Source organism: Belonocnema kinseyi, chromosome 2, assembly GCF_010883055.1.
Source record: "Belonocnema kinseyi isolate 2016_QV_RU_SX_M_011 chromosome 2, B_treatae_v1, whole genome shotgun sequence".
Classification (NCBI taxonomy): Eukaryota; Metazoa; Arthropoda; class Insecta; order Hymenoptera; family Cynipidae; genus Belonocnema; species Belonocnema kinseyi.
Genome location: NC_046658.1, coordinates 65,297,993 through 65,303,784, shown reverse-complemented (window position 1 = coordinate 65,303,784; position 5,792 = coordinate 65,297,993). Strand labels below are relative to the sequence as shown.

Genomic DNA, 5,792 nt, shown 5'->3' with positions numbered 1-5,792 from the left:
GCAGGAGTATTGTGCGCCCTTCCACCGACCACTCTGGAATCGGCTCTTCCGACTTCAAATATGAGGTGAAAATACGGGCCAAATGCTGATGGGTTGAAGAAAGCTTCTTCCACCAAAAGGTTTTGATACCACCTGGTCCCGGTGCGGAATAGTTCTTCATCCCTCTTAATACTTTTTTCGCCTCCTCGACAGTGATGGGTGGGCATTCTTTATCAGGTTTTATGAGGGCAACACATAACTCCCTGAAGCTATTTATATTTTCTGAGTCTTCGTCCAGTCTATTCTGAACTTCGTAGACTTCTCTCCAAAATACTTCGACCTCCTCTGGTTTGGGTGGGTGTTCGACAGTAACTGAAGGGTCTTCGAAGAGTCGAGATGGGTCAGAGAGAAACTATTGATTTTCTCTGACCCACCTCTCTCTCCGCTCTAGACTTCTCTTAGCGTCAGATAGTACCGTATTCTCTCAACAATATGCTGCCTGATGGTCAGCAGCTTTAACTTGTTAAGTGTGTAATAAGGGGTCCGGAGTTCGCGCACGAACTTTCGAACGTTGGCGGTAAAATTCCTGCCAGATGTGATGTAGTCAATCACACATTGAATGCGGGACGCGTACTATCTTGCCCAGCCTATCTTTATGGCAAGTTGATGCATTCGTCTTTTGGTCTTATGATCAGCTGCTCGTTTTGTTTTACAGTTCGCATCGGCCAAAGCTCTCGCTGCATTATACACACAATAATTGATAGCCCAGAGTTCGGATTCACCGGAAAAATGTCCACGAAGCTCGTTATCCATTTCAGCCAGATCTTTAGGCTTGAGACAAACCTTGGTGTTGATGTTTCTCCGGGTCGTAAAGCATCGCTCTTCATCTTTTGGATGCCTGCCCGCGGTTGGTCTTAGTGTCGCCTCTCTTTCTTTGTTGCCGGCTTGTTCTCGCTGTGGTAGAGTAGGTGTTCCGCTTACATAGTCCCTTTTACGGAGTAGTTCAGCATGGTTTCGCAGACGTTGCTCCGAAAAGTGCGATATCTCCGGGTGTTTCTCGCACCACAGAGGATGCAGCCGTACCATGTAACCCCGTTCACGGGTCACACTCGCATCGTAGCACTCTAGCAAGTCGTAATTTACTCGCTCCGTCCACCCAAAGTTCGCGAGATCCCGCTGATCCATCGCATTGAATCCATTTTCATTGGCTCCCCCAGCTCTAGATTGATCGGCATTGTTGGCCGACCCATTGTCGGGAGCCCTGCGCGTTTTGTTGTTTTGAACCACACTTACTACAACTATGTTTGATGTTGTCATTGTTGTTCCCACGAGAAGCTAGGGAAAGGGTTTCGTCCATCCTTGTACAGCCCCGCATGCAAGGATAAGGCTGCGTACTCTGAGAGGTCGCCCGGTATTCCAGAGTCACCGTTCTAGACACCTCACCCAGGTGCCATTCAGCTTTCGGCATGGTTTTCACACCTCCGCTTGGGGTTTAATTCCTTCGGAACCACCCCTGGACAATTGCCCGCGACTGCCTATTTATTTTTGTAACCATATTCAGCAAAAACCTTTGGTACAGGGACCCTCTATCCGCAACCCGAGGACGCGTTCGGTGGCTTTGTCATAGGCCCTTCGGTTTGATTTTAAAAAATCAAAACCGATCCGAATATATATATACAGGATGTCTAACAAGTTCCGGGATGGTTGGATATTTCCTCAGGTAAAATATTTTTCAAACAAGTGAAGGTCATTCCTGAAGTATATTTCAACGAGGAATTCAATGGTGACCTTCATTTTGACCTTGAAGTTTACCTTCATGGCTTTTTGAACGTCAACTTTGTTTTTTTTAAAATAGAATCCCCCTTTTTTTCATCTGCAATTGATAGAGCGGAAAATCATACGTTCAGGTACGTACCCAAGTCATAGGTCAATTGTAATGTTGAAGGTCAGTTAGAGGTTATTTGAAATAAACAAAGTTTTCCAACAGGTCAGTGTAATTCCTGAAGTGAATTTCAACGAGGAATTTAATATTGACTTTCATTTTGACCTTGAAGTTGACCTTTACGCCTTTTTGAAGGTCAACTTTGTTTTTATAAATGGAAGCCCCCTTTTTGTACATCTGCAATCGATAGAGCGAAAAATTCTACGTTCAGGTACGTACCCAAGTCATAGGTCAATTGTAACGGTCAAGGTCAGTTAGAGGTTTTTTGAATTTAACAAAGTTTTCCAAGAGGTCAGTGTAATTCCTGAAGTAAATTTCAACAAGGAAAATAATTTCAACAGTACATTTGGGTACAATCGCTGCAGCTTCTTTTTAATGTCCTCATACCTATCATCTTCTTTTTTCTCCTTGGCGGTAATATTGTATTCAGCCGGAGTCGAGAATTCTATCACGAATATAAGTTCCTTCCACGAAGTCTTGAAGAACGATGTTAGCCTCGAATGTGCAACAAGGACTGCTGTGTGAATATCGTAGTTTGAGAATATTTGGCACTCCTCATTTTGAGCAATTGACTGTATCTCCCTCGGTGGGTTCGACAGGCCAGGATAGCGGCCAATTATTTTTACAATTTTGTGGCAAAAAAAGGGTATTCTTACATCATTTATCAGCGAGATGGAACCCCATATTGAAATTATCTGCAACAAAATTTATTCCAGAGTTTTCCTATTTTCACTCATGCATGATCTTACGTGTGGTGATATCGAAGGCCGTAAGCACGTTCTTCAGTCATTGTGCCATCAAAAAAGAGTATATTAGAACCGGGACGGCAAGCATGATAGTCGTAAATACCTTGCTCAACGTCGACAGATTGGTAGACTAAATCTGTCGCAGAAGACGCTTGTATCTTCTTCGGAGAGTCTCTTTCACTGATGTCACTAGTATAAAGATGTCTCATAACATTAGTCCACAAATTTAAAAAAAAAATTGTAAGTTTAGTCACGCTATATTTTTTCAATGCAATTTGTTCGGCTAAACTTGAAAATCGCTTTGAAAATATTTTTTATGAATTGGTTCGCAACATTTTGTATGTTTATTTTGTAAATCTAAAACAATGACTTTTTAATATTTCGGTTCGTTGCACTTATAATTTGAAATCAGTCACTCGCATTTATGCTTTCGCCGAAAGTGAGCAATAAAGTTTGTAAACTAAAATGTACGTTCGCTCATAACACGCGTACAAAAGAGCGAAAAAAACTCTATTGCGAAAATGACACAAATGTGGAATACTATACGGACGAATCTAAAATCACTATAAAGTGGAGAAATTTTCATTAGAAAATAGAAATTTATGCGCAGTTGGTACTTTTACCAGTCTGGGGAATTTTACTATGTACATCGTGAGTCCTTTTTTTACACACTCTGAACGTAGTGATTTTTAACACGTCGTATGAATTCATGCAAAGTCATTGAATTAAATCTGTAAGAGACGTCATTCTACACAACATGTTTTAATTTGCTTTCTAACCTGTAATTTTAATGCATCAAAAGTGACATTTTATATGTGTAAATTCACACTTTGAAGTGCAATCTTAAAACGTATTTTTTACAGTGTATATAACATTTTTGAATGCGATTTTTTAGTTCATCAGGTCAAATGCATAAGAAAAATATTGCGGCACTAAATGTAAAAAATTACTGTAAATTCGTATAATACTTTATATGCACATGCTCAGGGTCCCTGGGAACGTCAGTAATCCGTCCTCGTTTTAGATTAATTTGGACACACTTGTTGAATCAAAAATTCATACTAATCTCTCATGTGTACCCTTTGATGATATTTAAAGTACTCTGAAATTTCTTTGAACTAGAAGTATAGATTTTCACGTCATCTATATAAATTAGCAAAAATATAAGTAAAAATTAATTACATCAAACCATTATCTACTGTAGGGTGGTCTCCCTTACATGAGTGAACTTATGCTCGCGATGAATAGCGACGCCCCAGAGGCATTCAGTTGAATTGCGTAATGCGAGAGATAGAGACAGAGGCAGAGTTGTTTTATTGACACACGATAATTTTCAGATAATTTAGTAAATTTAGTTTTCCGAAGAGGCATTGATCTTTCTATGCATCTTACTTTATCCTACCACCAGCGTAAAAGTAAATTTCTTTTACCAGAAGCTCTTGATACCATCTGGTCCCTCAGCGGAAAAGTTCGTTGAGTCCTTAAACGTTTTTCTCACATTTTGCACAGTGGTTGATGGACATTCTTTCACACATTTATGAGGTTATCGAAAAGCTCCTTGACGCGAATCCTGACAACACTGGAATTGAATTAAAACACTAGCAATGTCATTCGCTCCAAGGAGCTTTTCGATAACCTCATAAATGTGTGAAAGAATGTCCATCAACCACGATGGACATTCCTTGTTTTCCTGCCTTATCTGCATACTCCTCTGCATACTCCTCTTTGCGTCGGATAACACCCTTATTTTGTCAACAATGTGCTGCTTGAATGTCAGCAGCTTTCACTTGTTCATTGTATATGGTAGATCATCAGTTCGTTATCATACGTTCATATGCTCATATTTTCGTGTAATGTAGTCAATGGCACACTATACCGAGCACTGAACACAGGACGCACAGTTTTGCCCAACCAATCTTCATTTAATGCAAGCGTCTTTTCTTCTTTTGATCCATCGTCAGTTTTAGCCTTCAACTTTAATCAGCCAAAGCTCTTGACACACCATAAACTGAACTATTGATGTTTCAAATGTCAGACTTCTCCAAGATATCCTCACGAAGGAAGGCATCTATTTCAGTCAGAAAATGGAGCTTAGGACGTTTAGGCTTTCCACGATTAATCTTAATTTCGGTCCCTCCTCTTCGGCTGCAGCTTGTTCATACAGCGGTTGGGGAAGCGTTCTGGGTTTATATTCAGTTTTTTATGACAGCTTGATTTCGCAAAAGCAGTTTTGAAACACGCTACAGTACACAGAGTGTGAATGCGTGCCATTAATCGTTCGTGAAGAGAGACAATCCTGGCATCATAGTAGTCCAGAAAGCCGTTCTTGAGGCGATCCGTCCACTCAGTGTGAGCGTTTCGCCAGCATACATTCCACCGTCCAGGCAGACGCGCACTTTTGAATCTTTAGTGTCTTCATAACTAAATTGTTCTAAGTGCAGCTTACATCGTTGCAAATGGCAGAGATCATCTCCTAAAAATGTTCAGGAACGACGAGATCATTGGCAAAGGAGCGTTCCTTTACAAAGCATTTCTCTATCTAAATGCTTCACTTATGAAAGCCGTTGTAAAGATAGCAGAAATTGAAAAATTCTGCTAAGAGCTACTTGACAAGTAAATTTACAGAAACTTTGACAGAAATGTAGAATAACAGTCCTTGTCAAAAGAGCAAACATTTTCTTTTCTCAGTTCATCAGGGCTTAATTGAAATACAGAGGGTTGCATTTTCGTGTGTCTAGATGGTACCATTTCAACTTTATAGCGTATTCGGTTATGCTGCACTGGCATACTCCAAAAACACTCCGGCTGCTCCATCTTACTTCTTCTGAACCAGTGCATCGTTCTCCACGACTTCGAGAAACGAACTGTATTCGTGATCAAATTCTCTGCTCCTGCCGACTGCAACATCACTGCTCAAACGAAGGATAAGGAGGAGAGGTATCAAGAAGTCAAAACGAAGCTGCAACGACTGTATCCAACAAAAGTAATTGTCCTGAAGAAAGCTGCCATCCTTGAATCGATTCGTGTTCTCAAGACACACGAAGGTTTCGACGAACTGTTGTTGTGATTTCATCGTGCCTTGTGACCGCTCATCTCACGGTCATGAGATGTGGCCATAGGTGGGG

At 40.8% G+C, this 5,792-nt stretch overlaps 1 protein-coding gene across 3 annotated transcripts in view; it reads left to right on the top strand.

Annotated features, from left to right (window-relative positions):
* LOC117167985 (fatty acyl-CoA reductase wat-like) overlaps window positions 1-5,792 on the top strand; it is a 58,933-nt gene that overhangs the window by 16,258 nt on the left and 36,883 nt on the right. The gene's annotated exons all lie outside the window — the stretch shown is intronic.